The sequence below is a fragment of the Hevea brasiliensis genome, unplaced genomic scaffold (genome assembly GCF_030052815.1).
Source record: "Hevea brasiliensis isolate MT/VB/25A 57/8 unplaced genomic scaffold, ASM3005281v1 Scaf2, whole genome shotgun sequence".
Taxonomy (NCBI): domain Eukaryota; kingdom Viridiplantae; phylum Streptophyta; class Magnoliopsida; order Malpighiales; family Euphorbiaceae; genus Hevea; species Hevea brasiliensis.
This window is the reverse complement of record NW_026614695.1, coordinates 1,149,767-1,171,149: the sequence shown is the minus strand read 5'-3', so window position 1 is coordinate 1,171,149 and position 21,383 is coordinate 1,149,767.

Sequence of the window (21,383 nt, the reverse complement as noted above, 5' to 3'; positions counted from 1 at the left end):
TCCTTTTCTAAAGCTACTGGATTACCACTTGTTGTTGATTTATCATCTTGTCTGAATGCCATTTCTTCCTCCATCTTTATTGTCCATCATCAACCAATTGAACCATCAGCTCAACATTAACATACCATGACCACTTACTCTTAAACGAGTTACTTAAAACTAAAAATTTTTATGGCCAATAACTCTTTTTTAGAAGTCCCTACTTGCTACTATAAAGAATCAACTTATCCTAATTGGCATAAATCCATAAGTAAAAAAATTTTAGTAGTGTTTAACACTAAGACTTGGGAGCTTGTCCCTCTAATTACAACAAATAATGTAGAAGGATGTAAGTGGGTTTACCATGTGAAGCAGAAGGCTGATGGCTCACTTGACCAATGTAAGGCTTGCATTATCACCAAAGGCTTTCATCAAAGGGCTGGCATGGACTTTATGGATAATTTTCCCCTATTATTGAGCCATCCTCCATTTGGGTTATTTTATCTCTTGCAGTAACAAATAACTGGCCCATCTAACAATTTGACATCTTCGACGCCTTCCTACACAATGATCTACCTGGTGAAGTTTTCATTGGTCAACATCTTAAATTTATTGATAAGGATAGGCATACTTATATCTACAAATAAAAAAGATCTATTTATGGCCTTCATCAAGCTCCACGGCAATGGTATTAAAAGTTAAAGGATGCAATGCTTAAATGATAATTCAAAACTTCTAATGCTAACACTTCTTTATTCATCTACAATAATGGTGCTTTCTAAGCATATGGACTTGTGTATGTTGACGACATTCTCATGAGTGGCAATAATATGTCTTTTCTCTCTCACATGATGAACTCACCAAAAGACAAATTCATGATAGAAGAACTTGGCCCTCTTGATTATTTTTTGGGTGTGGAAGCACATGAAACACAATATGGTCTTCTGGTCACTAAAAAAAAATATATTAGTGACTTGCTGAGAAAAGAAAAAATGGTGTTTTGTAATGGTATTTCAATTCCTATGTGCTCGAATACAAAACTAAGCTCAAACCAAGGAGACCCATGTGACAATTCACAATTATATTAAAGTTTGGTTGGTGGGCTACAGTATTTATCCATTACACACTAGATATAGCCTTCTTAGTTCATCGGGTTTCACAATTTCTTCACAATCCATAGGAGCCTCAATCAAATTTATATTGCACTACTTGAAAGCCATGATAAAATATGGTATTCTTTTCTCAAGCTCTATACATAACGATCTTCATGTGTATTTAAATGCTAATTGGGCAATTATTGTTGATGACTGAGAGTCAATCACTAGTTGTACAATGCATATAAGTCAAAACTTGATCTCTTAAAACACAAAGAAATAAGCAACTATAGCAAAGTTATCAACTAAAGCTGATTACAGAGCTATAGGAGTTGCTACAACTGAGGTTATATGGCTCCAATCCTTGTTGAAAGAAATTGAACATCTACAAATAACCACTCCTACCTTATAGTGTGACAATATAAAGGCCACCTATTTATCAATAAATCCAATTTTTCACACCCATAGAAAGCATATAAAAATGGACTTCCACTTTGTTCATGACCAAGTTGCCAAACGATAACTCTAAATGAAGTTTATATCCTCAAAAGACCAAATTGCTGGCTTGCTAACAAAGTTTGTCAGTTGGACACACCATTAACTTCTATGGGCTTAACATGCAATCGACCCTTACCCGACTTGAATTGAGGAGGCATGATAGAGCTAATCTATTGTAACTGATTCGTCTATTATAACTGACATGTGTATCTTTACATGAGATAGGATAGTGATCTCTTATCTTGTACACTTATATTTATACCTGTCAAAGTCATCAATAATACATAACATTGCTGCCAACTTAAACTATCATATATTTTAGTAATAATAAAAGTGGTAGGCAATGACTTATTTGTGCATTTTTTTTTACCCTCTAAATTGCATTAGAATATTAACAAATACCAATAGGAAAGTTGATTGCTATTGAATTTTTGGTGGCTAGATGCAAGTCCATCACTATTAAGTTTTTGCCACTTGCCATTTTTCACCTTCATTAAGTACTAATGACAGCATAAACCAAACATTAGCCCCTGAGCATATTGTAGTTCCTGAAGGAACTTAATTATCAATGCAATTCATGTTCCACTTAGAACTGTCATGCTCAATAAAAAAAAAAAAAAAGCAAAAGGAATGGCTAATTACCTATCCAAAAGATACTTAAGTTTCAAAATCAACCAAAAATAAATATAAACATAATAGTATTGCCAACTCTTTAGTCTTTAAGCTAACTCATTGTCAATGAGGCACTCCCTTTTCAATTAAGACCATCAATATTAGATCCCTTGCCTAATGGATGGTTGCCAATTGTGTCCTCTTATAAGAAGAAGATCTCTTATTAACATCATAACTTGATTTTGAATTATTATTTGAATTTAGATCATAAATGACATTATCAACATTCATAGATGGTTATAACTGGAAAAAAAAACCAAAAACATTATTAATAACATTATAGTATCAATTCTCAAACACACTAAATAATAAACCTTTTTATATGTCCTCTTTCTTATGCTATCTGATAGTTGCTTAAAATATCATATATTTATCGTTATAAATCTAGTCTTTTGAGTTTGTTTCTTATTTAATTAGCTAATTAATGCTTATTTTTATATTATTAGGTGTTTACAAGAGCATGGAAGAGCTTATGAAGCATATAGAGGTGAATTGAGCACAAAAAAAGCTAAAGCACACATCAAATATTTTAAGGCATATGGAGGTGTGATTTTGATGAGGACCTAGCCAATGACAAAATGGGTTTAGAGGAGTCTTATTCATGGTATTTGGGGGCTAATGGTGAAAAATGAATAGATTTGGACATCAACTTATGTTGAACTTTTTTAGACAGCCTTAATGGAGCTTGTATGTGATTCACTATTTAAAGTGTGAATCTGATCTTACGGGCTTAGAAGTACCATAATTGACATATTTTGAGGTGATATATGAAAAATGAGAGAAATTGGACCAGATTACATTAAGGGTGCATATTGAGTGTAGATGAGCTCTTTATGTTAAGTTATGCAAGACCAGGAGTTAGGGCCTTAATTAATGGGTTTAATTATTTTATTTAAGGCCCAAAACAAATAAATTAGAGGTCTATGAGTCTCCTAGGTTGTGCAAGTGAGAGATCTTGTCACACCCTACCCCTCTGTAAGGCATAACATGATCCCGTAGTATACCTAATGAATTACCAACTCCGTCTACTGATAACCCATTAAATACACTACAAGGGATTTTAAAAACTTTTCTTACTTCTTTTGCAGTGGTGAGCACTATTTACAGGTGTTAAAGACTTTGGTGAACTGAAGTGAAATAACTAACTCATTTGGTTTATTTGGAATTTCTGTAAAAATTTTGGCAGAGTGCCATCTGTATTTTGGATAAAACAGTTCTTCAGAAAAACCTGTAAAAAAAAGTACTTCAATAATTTTTCAAATCTCAACTCCACATTTTTCTCAACACAATATATTTCTCAACACAACAATTTATCAACTCAATTTCATAGAAATTTTTCAAAGTCTGAGATAAGGAAATATAATACAGCTTTTACAAGTCAAAACAGCTCATAATTATTTTACAACTTCAAGGTACAATTTGAATTTACAACTGCTCAAAACCAAAAATAATATGTACATACAGTGTCATACATTACAGTACAAAATGCAAAATATTGGTATACTCATTATACCCGAAAAATCTCTCGCTGGAGGTATTAGCAGCCTAGTCTGCTGCCCTGTCTGTCTCTCTACCTGCGACAGCAATAAAAAGCTATCGCTGAGACAATGTCTCAGTGGTGCACAACATTAACCAAATACAATTTAAATCACAATTCATAAGTCATGTAAATAGTGGATACTTAAAATCATAGTTAAATTCAAGACAATAAATGTCAACAAGAATTTAAACTCCATTTGTCAATATCACAATAATTTTCCATAAGTCAGATCATGTTTGAATTCAAAAGACAGTATATGTCAATGAGAGTTTAAATCAATTTCACAATCTCACAATACATAATAATGCAATTTAGTCGAATAATTTAAGAATACAGTGTTGCCAATTCATTCACAACTTAAGCCATGACACAAATTTCCGATCAATGCCGCATTGTACACCACGACAAAGCAATCACAACCCCACTAATCGAAATCAATGAGGAAGGGAGCTAGCTATATAATGAGTACTCATCCGATCACCTCAACTGGTAAACCAGAGAGGGAAAAATAAACGATCACGACTCCATAAATGGAGAAGGAAATAAACGATCACAACTCCATAAATGGAGAAGGAATGATATGATACTGTCATGCTAAGTGTGAACACAAAATCAATTCCAAACATTTTATTCAAATGATTCGTGAGAATCCAATAAATTTCCCAAGTCATAATTTCATTCACAAAATGGCAACACAATTCATAATTAACTTCAATTTTCACAAATCACACTAAACAAATTTTTCCACAATTTCAAACCATTTACAATGGTTTTTAAGCAATGAGTATCCATCAATATCATTCAAACAATTTCTCACAGTTTCAAATCATTTACAATGCTTTTCAAGCAATAAATATCCATTCAAACACCTTTCCACAATTTAAAACAATAATGTACAAATAGTCAATATTTATTTCAATTGAAAAATTCAAAAGAAATAGTTGTTGTGCACAAACACAATTTAAAACAATAATATACAAATATTCAATATTTATTTCAATTGAAAAATTCAAAAGCAATAGCCGTTGTGCACAAACACAATTTAAATCAATAACATACAATTAATCATATGAAATCTTATTCAGAGTAAAATCAGTTGAAAACTAGGTGTGCACAAACCTCTGATGACTGTCTCCCTGGTCTGGACTCAGTGTTTCCTTCCCTTTTGCTGAGTCCTTGTTAACTGAGAAACACAATTTGAAGTGTTTCAGTCCTAAATTAATTTGCCTCTAACGATAATGTTCGATAAACAATTCACTGAATACCTTTATTTGCTTAATCACCTAATATACCGACCCTCGACGTGTTCTAGGTAAATTAGGTCTTAGTGTCATTAACATGTCATATTCGATAGGGTTTTAGGTTTGGTATGTTTTACCAAAGTCATTTCCTTGCTTAGTGCATTTTAATGCAAATTACTGGATTCCGGAACACTGGTTTGACCTAACCGGACGATCTAGTTCCCTCGGTTTTCGGGTCTCGGTCGAAACTACAAACTTGTAGATCTAGGTCTTATTGCACGCGGTGCAAAATTTCAGGTCAATCCGAGTTAAGTAGACCAAGTTATGGTCATTACACTATTGCTGGTCAAATGGTACCATTTTAGGTCAATTTTAGGTCAAATTGGTCAATTCTGGTTCGGCCAGTTTTTGGACCCGAACTTGTGCAAGTTGTTTGACTTGCTTATGGTCATTTCTGGGCTTTGGTGTCTTCATAAGACTTGTAGGTATGGGTCTTAACTATTCATGGTTAAAATTTCAGGTCAATTGGACCTGGTTTGAGTGAGTTATGGCCTAAATACTCACTGCTGCCCAATTGGTCATTTTTCAGGTCCTAATTGCACCTAATCCGAATTGGTCAAATTTTTAGGTCACCTTGCAAGCAGAATTTTGGCATGGTTTCTCAATGAAAGTTGGCACATTTTGTGCCTAGTTTCACCCCAAATTGGTCTCATACCAATTGAGGTTACACATTCAAGGTTATAGGCCAAAATATACACTGCCCTTAATATGCATTACACACCCCAACTTCAAACACACACTTACCTTTGCAAGGTTTACTTCCATACCCTACCAAACTGTTTTGGCACATTACCAACAACATTTTCTACATAACATTAGCATTATTTTGGGCAGATTCCAATCACCCTCAACACACCAAATATCATTCACAATTACAATTTCTAAGTACCATTACAAACACACCTAAACATTACAAACTTTACATACACTTTACAATGTAAATTGACATACATATCATCAATCCTTCTAGGTCAATATGCTGCCCACACTCCCTTCAATATACACCATTATTCAAGTGTCCACAAGCTGCCACAATTCATTCATCAACATCACATTGCCGTACCATATGCCAATTCCCATCAAAGTGCATCATTCACCATATATACATGCATTAAATCACTAGGTTACTAAATCACCATGATTAACATTATTTCTCATCAATTATATACACAAATACCTCATCAAAAACGTGACCCATGGCTGTCCAAAATGGCAACAACAATAACCCTTCAAACTCAAAATTTTCCTTCACCAAACCAATACCCATAACATGCATAAAAACTTTAACAAAGGATTTCTCAAAAATGCAAACTTACCTTTATTTGTAACTTGCTAAACCTTCACCAAACTTCTCAAAATTAGTATCAATATCTTCCTTGTGGTGTGTAGACCATTTTTCATGAAAGAACCTAAGAGAATGGAGTTGAAATGGAGGGGTTGATGGAGCTTCACTCAAATTCGGCCATGGATGTTTCTAAGGAGTTTCTTTACGGCATGGGTAAGGAGAAATGTTGAAGATGAAGTTTAATGGAAGCCATCTGCCCACTTAGCATATATTTTAATCCCATAGTGCCCCACTAAAAAAATTATATCATATAATAAGCCAAATGTGCATTTATTCCACATTTAACCCATAATTTCCACTATTTATTTTAGGTACCACCAATTTAATTTTTCATTTTATTTTCTAAGTGTAATACTATTTATTTTTAATGGACATTTAGGTCAAAAGACAATTCGGGATGTCAAATGACCATAATGCCCTGTTAAGTTACGTTCGATTTTTAGGTATTCTGGGTTTGTCTGTTTTTCGATTTCTCACTTTTCTTTGTACTAATTATTTAATTTTTCTTTGATCTTTCTAATGATATTTATTCTTCAACAAGGGTCTATTTAAGTCCTAAAAATATTTTCCAGGGTTCCCCGATCCGAGAGCTAGTCAACGGTCCACGTAGTGACTTCTCAGTCTGATTACCCATCGCTAGGGTTCTGCCGCTTAACTTGGTTACATTTCTTTGCTATGATTTTTCCTTTGTTTTTCTTGTGTTTTCTTTTCTTGTATTTCATTATTTTATGTCTCCTCACTCATATTAAGGTGTGGTTCTAGGCATCCTAGCTGTCCAGGACAACACAGTCCTTTGGAGCGATGAGAACGCACTACCGAACTTAGGGGTGTTACAATTCTCCCCCCCTTAAATAAATTTCGTCTCGAAATTTTACCCAATAGCCATCTTACAATAGTCATACGTTTATTTTCTCCTTTCTATATGGTCGTAAGACTTTTAACAATCTAATACAATGTTTAATTTGCTTGGATAACCCCAATCTCCTCTTACTATTATGTTGTCTAATATTTTGGTTCACGTTGCTTCTTGAATGACCCTTGAGGTCATGTTAGAATCATTCATCGATCATTGGTCCTCGACCATTCTAATCCATAGTCTTCCTCACATTTGTAATATTTCTTTGTTACATATGAATCAAGCATTCAAATCTCTACTTAGTAACTCTTTTTATCTGTCAATATTCTATAACTTACTTCCTTTTGTACTGAACTATAACCTTTCGATATTCTAACTTTTGAGTTTTAGATCCCTAAGTAGGATTTTCAAACTTATTTCTAACAATTAAATTCTGTCCTGGCATAACTATACAAAAAACAGATGCCGTTGGCAACTATTCTCATCTAGGTGTACTATCGGGTAGTACGTAGCTCTACACAATAATCTTAAGTTAGTACTGTAATCTACAGCTTATTCAATAGATCAAACTTTCCTATCTTTTATCCTTTTCAAATTCATTGATATCCGAACTTCTTCTGATTACAATATCTATTAACAATTACTACAGTAACATCTCTGCCTTCATCTAGAGCAATTCTATTTCTGTAACTTACTTTTACGTTCTCTTCCCTTACATTAAGTAGGCTCGCCAATTAGCTTATAATTTTATGGTGTGTCAGCAAATACTTTTCGCCGATAAACTCTTCCAAAACTAATTTCACTTGTTATCACAATCCTTATCCTAAAGGACTAATCACTAATGCATCAAAATTTATTTCCCTGACCTCCTGTCCTAGCGGACTTGTTACTAGCACCTCAAAGTCCATTTTTGTACATGGAGCAGCAATGCAATCAATGATGCTAGCACACACATAAGAATGGGTAGAACCCAGATCGATTAACACAAACACATCTTGGTTAAAAGTTGAGAAGGTACCAGCCACAACATCAGATGTCTCTGCCTCTTCCCTCTGTCTCATGGCATAGACTCTGACTTGAGCACTATCTTGCTCTGATTGTTTTACTGTGCCTTGGCTGCCTGCTGGGTTACCTCTACTCCCGCTCTACCTCTGTGGGTGGTGTGAACTTCGGTGACAGGCTCAACCGACCCTTCTCTGATGGTAGGAGGTGGTCCAACTCTGCGACTCATGGTGCAGTCCTTGGCAAAGTGTCCTATGCCTCCACGATTATAACAGCTCCAATAGCCTTATAGCATATCCCACCATGATATCTTCCACAATTTTCACATTGGCGGGAATGGTAGGAACCTTGGTACTATCTTGACCCGGATAAAGGAGGTTTCATCACGAATGTCCTCCCTACTGGACTTCTTGCCACCTCTGTTGTGTCCCTCATAGTTCTTCCTCTTTCCAGGTAGGACCACCGGAACTCATTCTCTGACTTTCCTCTTTCTCTGTCTTCTCTGATCTCTTTTTCTCTGGAGCAGTCTCAAACTCAAATCTTTCCAACTCTAGGTCTTGAGAAACAAGTTCAGAGAAGTTAGTGTGTTTGTAGCCGAGCACTTGTACTCTAATACTGGGCTTCAAGCCTCTTGCATCTCTCCTGTGGTAGAGAGTAGACTCACTGCATAATGGCTAAGGCGGAAAAATTCTCTTTCATACTCAGCCACTGATCTTCCCCTCTGTTTCAAACTTAAGAATTCTTGTAGCTTCTGGTCTACATAAGCATCAGGGATGTATTTCTGTCTGAATTCTCTGAGGAAGTCATTCCAGTCAAGATCGCAGTTCTACTGCATGTGGGAATGGTTTTCCACTATCATAAGCATCCCCGTAGTAAGGATACCGAGTATTCAAGTCCGAGCTCCTCTGTACAATGAAGTTTCTTGAACACCCTATCCATCCTCTCTAACCACTGCTCACTTCTAGAGGGTCTCTGTCCACTTAAACTCTGTAGCCCCATTCTTCATCAATTTATCATCTTGCCTCATAGGAGACGTGGTTGTACCATCGTGTCTGCAGATGGGACTTGAGTAGGCGCATTACACAGCCATTTGTTGGAATATTGCAGCCATCTGCGAGCGAATCGAGCAGGAATCTGCAGATCGCAGGTAGTCTTCTTTGAACCACTGACATTTTGTACAGCTGGGGCATCCCCTTGCACCTCAGCCTCAATAGACTGATCGACTGAACGATCACCCTCTTCCATATTCAATGCGAGGATCTTAGCTTTCCTGAACAATAACACAAGAATATTCACTCTCGTTAGTGCATATTTATACTGTAATGTACTGTATGTATCAAACAATGATATTGAGCAGTTGTACTATGCAAAAAGAACATTCAAATAACAGGTGAAAATGGAATTTAAAAACTTTGCTCTGATACCACTTAAACATGTCACACCCTACCCCTCTGTAAGGCATAACATGATCCCGTAGTATACCTAATGAATTACCAACTCCGTCTACTGATAACCCATTAAATACACTACAAGGGATTTTAAAAACTTTTCTTACTTCTTTTGCAGTGGTGAGCACTATTTACAGGTGTTAAAGACTTTGGTGAACTGAAGTGAAATAACTAACTCATTTGGTTTATTTGGAATTTCTGTAAAAATTTTGGCAGAGTGCCATCTGTATTTTGGATAAAACAGTTCTTCAGAAAAACCTGTAAAAAAAAGTACTTCAATAATTTTTCAAATCTCAACTCCACATTTTTCTCAACACAATATATTTCTCAACACAACAATTTATCAACTCAATTTCATAGAAATTTTTCAAAGTCTGAGATAAGGAAATATAATCTGCCTTTTACAAGTCAAAACACTCATAATTATTTTACAACTTCAAGGTACAATTTGAATTTACAACTGCTCAAAACCAAAAACAATATGTACATACTGATGTCATACATTCTGATTACAAAATGCAAAATATTGGTATACTCATTATACCAGAAAAATCTCTCGCTGGCGGTATTAGCAGCCTAGTCTGCTGCCCTGTCTGTCTCTCTACCTGTGACAGCAATAAAAAGCTATCGCTGAGACAATGTCTCAGTGGTGCACAACATTAACCAAATACAATTTAAATCACAATTCATAAGTCATGTAAATAGTGGATACTTAAAATCATAGTTAAATTCAAGACAATAAATGTCAACAAGAATTTAAACTCCATTTGTCAATATCACAATAATTTTTCATAAGTCAGATCATGTTTGAATTCAAAAGACAGTATATGTCAATGAGAGTTTAAATCAATTTCACAATCTCACAATACATAATAATGCAATTTAGTCGAATAATTTAAGAATACAGTGTTGCCAATTCATTCACAACTTAAGCCATGACACAAATTTCCGATCAATGCCGCGTTGTACACCACGACAAAGCAATCACAACCCCACTAATCGAAATCAATGAGGAAGGGAGCTAGCTATATAATGAGTACTCATCCGATCACCTCAACTGGTAAACCAGAGAGGGAAAAATAAACGATCACGACTCCATAAATGGAGAAGGAAATAAACGATCACAACTCCATAAATGGAGAAGGAATGATATGATCTTTGTCATGCTAAGTGTGAACACAAAATCAATTCCAAACATTTTATTCAAATGATTCGTGAGAATCCAATAAATTTCCCAAGTCATAATTTCATTCACAAAATGGCAACACAATTCATAATTAACTTCAATTTTCACAAATCACACTAAACAAATTTTTCCACAATTTCAAACCATTTACAATGGTTTTTAAGCAATGAGTATCCATCAATATCATTCAAACAATTTCTCACAGTTTCAAATCATTTACAATGCTTTTCAAGCAATAAATATCCATTCAAACACCTTTCCACAATTTAAAACAATAATGTACAAATAGTCAATATTTATTTCAATTGAAAAATTCAAAAGAAATAGTTGTTGTGCACAAACACAATTAAAAAAAAAAATATACAAATATACAATATTTATTTCAATTGAACAATTAAAAAGCAATATCCGTTCTGCACAAAAACAATTTAAATCAATAACATACAATTATTCATATGAAATCTTATTGAGTAAAATCGCTTGAAAACTAGGTGTGCACAAACCTCGATGACTGTCTCCTGGTCCGACTCAGTGTTTCCGTCCCTTTTTCTGAGTCCTTGTTAACTGAGAAACACAATTTGAAGTGTTTCAGTCCTAAATTAATTTGCCTCTAACGATAATGTTCGATAAACAATTCACTGAATACCTTTATTTGCTTAATCACCTAATATACCGACCCTCGACGTGTTCTAGGTAAATTAGGTCTTAGTGTCATTAACATGTCATATTCGATAGGGTTTTAGGTTTGGTATGTTTTACCAAAGTCATTTCCTTGCTTAGTGCATTTTAATGCAAATTACTGGATTCCGGAACACTGGTTTGACCTAACCGGACGATCTAGTTCCCTCGGTTTTCGGGTCTTGGTCGAAACTACAAACTTGTAGATCTAGGTCTTATTGCACGCGGTGCAAAATTTCAGGTCAATCCGAGTTAAGTAGACCAAGTTATGGTCATTACACTATTGCTGGTCAAATGGTACCATTTTAGGTCAATTTTAGGTCAAATTGGTCAATTCTGGTTCGGCCAGTTTTTGGACCCGAACTTGTGCAAGTTGTTTGACTTGCTTATGGTCATTTCTGGGATTTGGTGTCTTCATAAGACTTGTAGGTATGGGTCTTAACTATTCATGGTTAAAATTTCAGGTCAATTGGACCTGGTTTGAGTGAGTTATGGCCTAAATACTCACTGCTGCCCAATTGGTCATTTTTCAGGTCCTAATTGCACCTAATCCGAATTGGTCAAATTTTTAGGTCACCTTGCAAGCAGAATTTTGGCATGGTTTCTCAATGAAAGTTGGCACATTTTGTGCCTAGTTTCACCCCAAATTGGTCTCATACCAATTGAGGTTACACATTCAAGGTTATAGGCCAAAATATACACTGCCCTTAATATGCATTACACACCCCAACTTCAAACACACACTTACCTTTGCAAGGTTTACTTCCATACCCTACCAAACTGTTTTGGCACATTACCAACAACATTTTCTACATAACATTAGCATTATTTTGGGCAGATTCCAATCACCCTCAACACACCAAATATCATTCACAATTACAATTTCTAAGTACCATTACAAACACACCTAAACATTACAAACTTTACATACACTTTACAATGTAAATTGACATACATATCATCAATCCTTCTAGGTCAAAATGATGTCAACACTACATTCAAAATAAACCATTATTCAAGTGTCCACAAGCTGCCACAATTCATTCATCAACATCACATTGCCGTACCATATGCCAATTCCCATCAAAGTGCATCATTCACCATATATACATGCATTAAATCACTAGGTTACTAAATCACCATGATTAACATTATTTCTCATCAATTATATACACAAATACCTCATCAAAAACGTGACCCATGGCTGTCCAAAATGGCAACAACAATAACCCTTCAAACTCAAAATTTTCCTTCACCAAACCAATACCCATAACATGCATAAAAACTTTAACAATGGATTTCTCAAAAATGCAAACTTACCTTTATTTGTAACTTGCTAAACCTTCACCAAACTTCTCAAAATTAGTATCAATATCTTCCTTGTGGTGTGTAGACCATTTTTCATGAAAGAACCTAAGAGAATGGAGTTGAAATGGAGGGGTTGATGGAGCTTCACTCAAATTCGGCCATGGATGTTTCTAAGGAGTTTCTTTACGGCATGGGTAAGGAGAAATGTTGAAGATGAAGTTTAATGGAAGCCATCTGCCCACTTAGCATATATTTTAATCCCATAGTGCCCCACTAAAAAAAATTATATCATATAATAAGCCAAATGTGCATTTATTCCACATTTAACCCATAATTTCCACTATTTATTTTAGGTACCACCAATTTAATTTTTCATTTTATTTTCTAAGTGTAATACTATTTATTTTTAATGGACATTTAGGTCAAAAGACAATTCGGGATGTCAAATGACCATAATGACCCTGCTCGTTACGTTCGATTTTTCAGATACTGGTTTTGTCTGTTTTTCGATTTCTCACTTTTCTTTGTACTAATTATTTAATTTTTCTTTGATCTTTCTAATGATATTTATTCTTCAACAAGGGTCTATTTAAGTCCTAAAAATATTTTCCAGGGTTCCCCGCAGTCCAGGGCTAGTCAACGGTCCACGCCGTGACTTCCCGGTGCGGTTACCCATCGCTAGGGTTCCCGGCTCGCTTAACTTGGTTACATTTCTTTGCTATGATTTTTCCTTTGTTTTTCTTGTGTTTTCTTTTCTTGTATTTCATTATTTTATGTCTCCTCACTCATATTAAGGTGTGGTTCTAGGCATCCTAGCTGTCCGGACAACACTGGTCACTGGAGCAGTAGAACGCACTACCGAACTTAGGGGTGTTACAGATCTACATAAGGAGAGTTATTTTTAACTTGTTTTTCTACTTTAACTATGATTCTTGAGAGAGAATTAAGTCAAAATGCAACCAAAAATTCTAAAACAGATTTAGAGTCTTAGTTAATCTATTTTTATCTATACAAAGGGTCCAAAATATAGATATGGAGATAATAAATTCCCTTCTACTTATGGTTGTCAAATTCTCTCTTTGTGAATTTAAAGGTATCGATTACTTGATCTAGTTGCTGGTGTGATTTTTTCTTCTTTCTTTTGGCTTATGGAGCACCTTTACATCCTTAGGAGAGTGTGGCATCATCATCAATATCAAATCCAAGTTGTTTGAATTACTTATAAGAGGGACAGCATGCTTTTCTCTCTTCTGTTATTTATTTGTTTATGTTTAATGTTCTTAGTTATGTATGAGCAGTTTTGTAATTCAGTAAGGAGATAGTTGAAGCCATGGAACACGTTATCATTAGAATTTGATTTGAGTTTAATAAAATCTAGATTTATTCTACATTGAGTTTTACTTATCTTTTTGTTTATTTTATGAATGTCGAATGTATGGTTAATTAGGGTGGCCAACTAATTTTTTGCACATGAAAACATATCGCTAAGTTTAGATAATTTGAGTATGTAATAGCTTGAATAATCTAACTTCAAGTAGAGTATCTAGGTTGAATGAACTATGCTAAATGAGTTTGTTACCTTGAACTAGAATGCCTTTCTAATGATTAATGCTATCATTAAACTTAATTATAAGATGCTTTAATCTTAGATTGAGTGTGAAGGTAAGGAATTAATTATAGAGCACTTCCTAGTTAATTTAATCTATAAGGAAAGATAGGGAAGTTGTTAACTTCTATAACCAATTTACTCAATTGAATAAATTTACATCTTTAGTCAATGATTGATATATGTTACATGGTGGATACACCCTCTCTACTTAATTTGTTGCAATTTAATTGTTTTAGATTTATATTCTAGCATTCTTAGTTTTAGCTTAAGTAGTTTTAGTGATTATAAAATAAAGCCCCCTTTTATTTCATCTTTACATATTCAGTTTAGTAGATTAGGTTTTTATTGTGTGTGTTACTTTCATATAGATTAATTCGTTATTATTTGAGTGTGTCACTATGTTAGGTGTTCTAGTTTCTTTTATTTATTTGTGTCTAAGATCTATTTTCTTATTTGCATTTATTCATTCCTTATGGGATCAACCTCTACTTACCTTATATATAAGTAGTTTAGGTAGAGTATTTTTAATTAGTGAGTGATTGTTATTTGTTTTAAACTTGAATTCAGATCTATTTATATTGAGTTTTTATGTTTATTTTTTGGTTGCATGTCTGAAGAAGAACTTGATATAAGGCTTAAACATATCAGGGAATTCGTAAAGCATCAAGCTGAATCATCCACTCCATTTAGAGCTGAAACTTTTATTAAAAACAAACCACAATTAGAAGAAAATCCTTATGATCTTTTTAGGCAAGAACTTTTAGATTCATTAAGTGATTCAGAGTTGGAACTCATGGCTGCAAATGCTATTAGAAATTGCACCATCATGGAGTTTAAAACTCTTGACTTGAACTAATAATCGTTATACATTGAACATCCTGCACTTACAATACCTTTTGAGTTAAAAACTGGTTTAATTCACTTATTGTCAAATTTTCATGGTCTTTTAGGTGAGGATCCTCACAAACACCTCAAGGAGTTCCATATTGAGTGTTCAAGCATGAAACCTACAGGTATTACAGATGAACAAATTAAGTTAAGAGCATTCCCATTCTCATTAAGGGATATAGCAAAAGATTGGCTCTACTACCTACCTTCTGGTTCCATAAACACATGGAATATCATGAAGAGGCTATTCTTAGAGAAGTACTTTCCAACATTAAGGGTAGCAAACATAAGGAAAGAAATCTGAGACAAGGCAGTATAATATAGAGTTATTGCATGAGTATTGGGAGAGATTCAAGAAATTGTGTGCAAGTTACCCTCATCATCAACTAAGTGACAAAGAACTCATTTAATATTTTTATGAAGGTCTTCTTGCTTCTAACAGAGGTATGATTAATGCAGCTAGTATAGGTGCTTTGATAGATAAGACACCTGAGGCAGCAAAGAACTTGATCTCAAAATGGCTGCAAATTCACAACAATTTAGAGTAAGGAATGATCCAACTACAAGAAGAGTCAATGAGGTAAGTACATCTTCCTTAGAAAATCAAATAGCTAATTTTTCTTCTCTTGTTAGTCAATTGATTATAGGGAATGTGCAATAAGTGAAAACATGTGGTATATGTTTAATGTAACACCCCACCCTTGTGGGATATAATTTTTAAGAGTAGGAGGTAAGGAGAAGGAAGAAAAATTAAAGAAGTGGCTTTCGACAGCCAAAGTTTAACTTTAGCAACCAAATTTGACTTTCGATAGCCTAAGGTAAATGTTGACAGCTAAAATCCTCTTGTTTAGTGAGGTATAAATAGTACTTCTAGTTGAGAAAGGAAGAGAAAATTAGTAAGTTTCTCTTTTCCCATCTCAGTTTCAAGTTTTTCCTTTCCTAAGCCTCCCAACTTGCTAATCAAAATATTTTTATTGTTGTTTTAAATGTGCATGAGAATCAGTTGATATGCCCTTTGAATTGTGGCTTTGACTAAGTGGAAGAAGACACGAGTCTTGGACCTCTAAGAGTCTCCTAAGGTCTTGGGTGTAAATGTTCAAGATTAAAGGTAAGTTCATTATTTTCTTTTAAAAGATTTAGTAATTTTTCCCTAGTTTTGTATAGAAGTTTTGTTTTTGATCCATGCATGTTAAGGGTTTAGGTTAGATTTGGGGATTTTCATAATTTTAGGTATAAGCCCTAATATTGGCTTTAAATCTTGCACATGCAAAAAGCTTTAGTTCTTCTAATGCTACTTTAGACAAAATTTTTTATTTTTTTTTTTGGATGGTTTGAATAATTTAATACGGTTAAAGGAATTGTTCAGAATGATTCCCTAACATCTATTATGAGTTTTTCCTTATAAACCTTATTGCATGTTGGATTTGGATACTTAAATATGTTGGTTGTTAAGTTTATTGCATGGTTGTATGTTGGGTTTAAGTTTTTAGGGTTTAGATCATGATTTAGTATAGCTATAGGCTTGGGGTTTTATAGAATTTGAATTGAAAATTCTAGAAATTCCTAGGTTCAGCTACAGAAAGCCATTATTTTAGCAACCGAAGTCAGCTCTATTTCTCAAAAGTTTTTTTGGGATTCTAGACTTTGGCAACCAAAGTTCCCTACTTCAGCAACCAAAGTAGTTATTGTTCAAAAGGGAAAATTTTTGTTATGGACTGTGGCAGTCGAAGATTCACTACTTCGGTAATCGAAGTAGGTGCTACTTATTGAAGGCATTTAAAGTCAGGACTTTGACAGCCGAAGTTCCTTTTACCAGTAACTTTTCTTATTTGTTTTCAAGGCTCCAGAATCCTGTTTTATGTTCTGTTTTGACCTAAAACTAAAGGTTAATGGTTCTTTATATGTTTTTAAAGAGTCTTATACATAGAATTAATGTGTTATTGATTTACCACTTCATTAGAGAGTCAATGACAAATGTCTAAGGAAGTCGGGCCCCAAGTCAAGTTGATGTCAGAATATGCTAGGAAACACACAGAAAGCTAAGTCTACTTATCAGATCTAGGGGTTAAGAATAAATGAATGAGTTTTATAAAAGGTAAGTTTAAACTACTTAATTCAAATTTAACTACTTTTTAATTACTCTAATTATTGCTCAAAGCATAATCATGTATCATAAAATGCATTGATACTAGGTTCTAATGCACTAGAACCATACTTTGATGCTACTGCATAAATGTTTATGATGTGAGGTAGATCATGGATGACCCACTAGCTCCCAAATGGTATACAGTATCATGTTTTGTTATGTTATGTATGGTTTGGATCAAAAAAACCTAGGGTATTTCAATACCAAGGGTAGACTTAATGATAAAAGAAAACTAAAGTTGAGTGTGTTTAATAGGATACAATTAAAGTTAATGATATGAACATGCAAAAGAGGTTCCTTAATGGAATTTTCCCAAAGTTAAGACATTAAATGTGTTGAATAGCTATAAAAGAAACAAGAAAGTAAAGGTTTATGAGTATGCTCTTCCTAGGAAAGCAATTCCAAGGTATCCTTTGTTTGACAAAAAGAAGTTATGTGGCTCATAGTCGTCTCACAAAGGATATAGAAAAAGCTTAGTTTTGTACAAATAAAGTAAAGTACAATAATAATGGTAATGAAAAACAGAAATAGAAATAGAAATTTATGCATAATGCACTTAAAGTTTCAAGGTCTTTCTGCTGAGTTGAAGTCTTGGAAAGAAGGAACTGTTAGTAGTATGCCCTAGAGCATATCATTTTGTATGTATCTTATACATATCTTATTAATAAAAGGTAATTTCACTTTTCCGTTTACATAATATATTTATGTGTAATAGAAAAGGTCCATTGATATTTTATTAGAAATTCTATTCTTAAGTTGTTAAGAATATGAGTGACAGTATTTCTAGCACAAAGTATCATAAATTGGTTCACAATCGAGGATACTTCACAAAGGACATGACTTATCCAGAAATATTGTAATCATGTTTGTTCCCAAGGTATTTATATGAGATATAAATAAGATGGAGTGGTGAGTCTCATGCCACATAACAAACATGATAGGCACTTATACATGATAAGTAGGTCGAACCAGTGATGCTTATGACAAGCACATGGAGTTTACTCTTGTCAATACATTGTCATATATCATATCAATGCATATAATCTTTAGACCTGAGATAACATAATTATATTGCATATAGGTGGTTTGAGTTTGATACTACTTTCATACTTGTACTGTGTATGGATATATGGGCATGTGTTGACTCCTACTAGTTATATATGGAGATAGGTGTTGATCAAGATGGAATCCATTATGCTAAGTAAATAGGGATAAAATCCTATGTTTATTTAATTGTTCTTGATGTTTCAAGTTCCTGGCCAGGACAGACAGATTTAGTCAGAAAAGAGTTTCTGACAAGAGCATCTAATTAATCAAGAACTGAAATTAAAAGAGAACATAATGTTCATAGCAAATGGGATTTGACATTAAACATGACTCCAGCTCGAATTGGGATTTTGTAACGGAGAGATTCTAGTGCATGGTAACATATGATTAAAGGTTCATTTAAGGTATTCCTTATTACTGATTGGGTGGACATGGCATACTATGCTAGGCGTCAACCATAGTCTATGAGATGTCTGAAATGATTTAGAGAAATTATTTACGGTAAGAAAGAGTTCTAATGATATTAAGAGTTAATATCATTTCTCATTGCCAATAAGTAATGGGCCTAATAAGTCACACATCTACACAAGCTAATCACCATTTAAAATGTGATTTAATTGATTAATTAAAGAGTTTAATTAATTAATTAAAGAGGTTTGGTTTGCAATAAGATTGCAAAGTCCCTAGCATGACTTGAAACCAAATCTAGGTTATTGGATGTATAGTATAAATTAAATTTGTATTTAATTTGATTGAATATGAATTTAATTATGAGAAATAAATTAATGGAGATTAATTAATTAATTAATTCTGTTTGATATAAATTGATTTAAAGAGGAGAAATTATAATTTTGGGTTGAGAACTCAAATTAAAAAGTAAGGGCAAATTGGTCTTTTCACATGGTGATATGTGGCACTATGAGATGGTGACACGTAGCACCATGAGATGGTGACACATGGCACCATATGATATTGCCACTTGTCTTCCTATGATGGAAGACCACATATCATGATTAAAATGGAGCTTGACACTTTGCTTCATAGGATTAAATCAAATAATAACAAGATAAGATCTTGTGATGACATGTGGCAAGGGAGTTAGGGTTTGACCTAAGTATATAAAGAAAAGTTATAAAGAAAAATGTCACACCTTATCCCTGGTAAGGCATGACATGCCGTAGCATACCTAATGAATTACCGAACTCCACCTATCGATAACCCATTAGTTATGCTACAAAGGATTTTAAAACAACTCATAGCTTTTTATCTTATCAATTCTTTTGCGGAAAACTACAAGAGAATCGATAAAATTCCATGTAAACATTCATTGGAAATAATGATAGAATAAATACTGCAAAAGTTACATTTTCATAAGTCTCAAAGTAAAATGCAAAATAGTTACAACTCAAAATGTGATAGCAATGCAATGCCTTTAAATACAAACTGCTCAATGTTCGTACATCCATACATATAGGTATAAAATACATCAAAAGGAAATTACAGGGGTATACCTACTATATATACCCACAATCAAAACCAAAATGCTACTTTCAAGTTTCTCACTCAGCAGCCTTCTCCTTTCCCTTTCCTGCGATAGCATAAATAAGCTATCGCTGAGTATATCACTCAATGGTGCACAACTAATAATTTTAAAACTTAAAATAAAGTAAAACTTGTCAAGGCATAATAAATCACATCCTTCTTAAGCATGAAAACATCACAATAGTTCATAAGAGCCATTTATTGGACTAGCATTTCAAATGAGAAATCACACTTCATAAATCACAATTCACAAAGTATTACTGTTGCCAACATTAACACACAGTTCAGGCCATGACACAAAATTTCACGATCAGTGTCATGTTGTACACCACGACATAGCAATCTCAACATCACTAACTGTTATTAATGAGGGAAGGGTTAGCTAGCTAATGAGTACTCATGTAGTCTTACCCCACTAACCGTTATTAATGAGAGACATAATCAATATCAATTATCAACCCCAAGTAGCCGTTACTACTGGGGAGTTCCGAAAGGGGCTGTCATGCTAACTGTGGTTTCAAAATAGTTTCAAAAAATTTACCACTCAACAATCACATTTATAAACTAATAAACACATTGAAATTCATCATAATATCCATATAAAGGTGGCAACACCCAAATTTCTCAAATGCAAGAGAAAAATCATATTTCAGTCAAAGTAAACTTGTTCAAAGCAAACTCATTCAAATAAACACATTCCAAACAATTTACAAGTTTAAAAACGAAGAAAAGGTTAGTTGTGCACAAACCTTCAATGCTCTCCTTTCTCTTTACTCACTATTCCTTGTCCATCCCAACCTCTTTCTCCACTGAAAATACACAAATAGAATGTCTCAATATGCATCTTAATTGCTGCCAAGAACTCATTACATGAATGTTTAATGTATCCCAAGTTAGCTTTGCAAATTTTAGAAAATTTTGGTTTTCTAGCAGCTTGGTGCCCCAATTTTTGAACCCAATTTTTACCTAGTTTCGATCATAATTTGATGAGGTGTTCTTCATGAAAATTGTTCATCTGGGTCTTAACTTTATTTTCCTTTTTGAATCGCCTAATTTGGAGCGTGTAGCTTAAGTTATGACCAAAACACGGTTATTGTTTACGTTATTATTCACCCTACAGTTTCAGTTTTTGCAGATTTAACGATCCAACTTCGTTTAGCAATTTGATCAAGTTAAGTCCATAATTTGGTCTAATGTTCTTCATACGAAATGTTCTACTATGTCTTAGGTTTCCATTGGTTCAA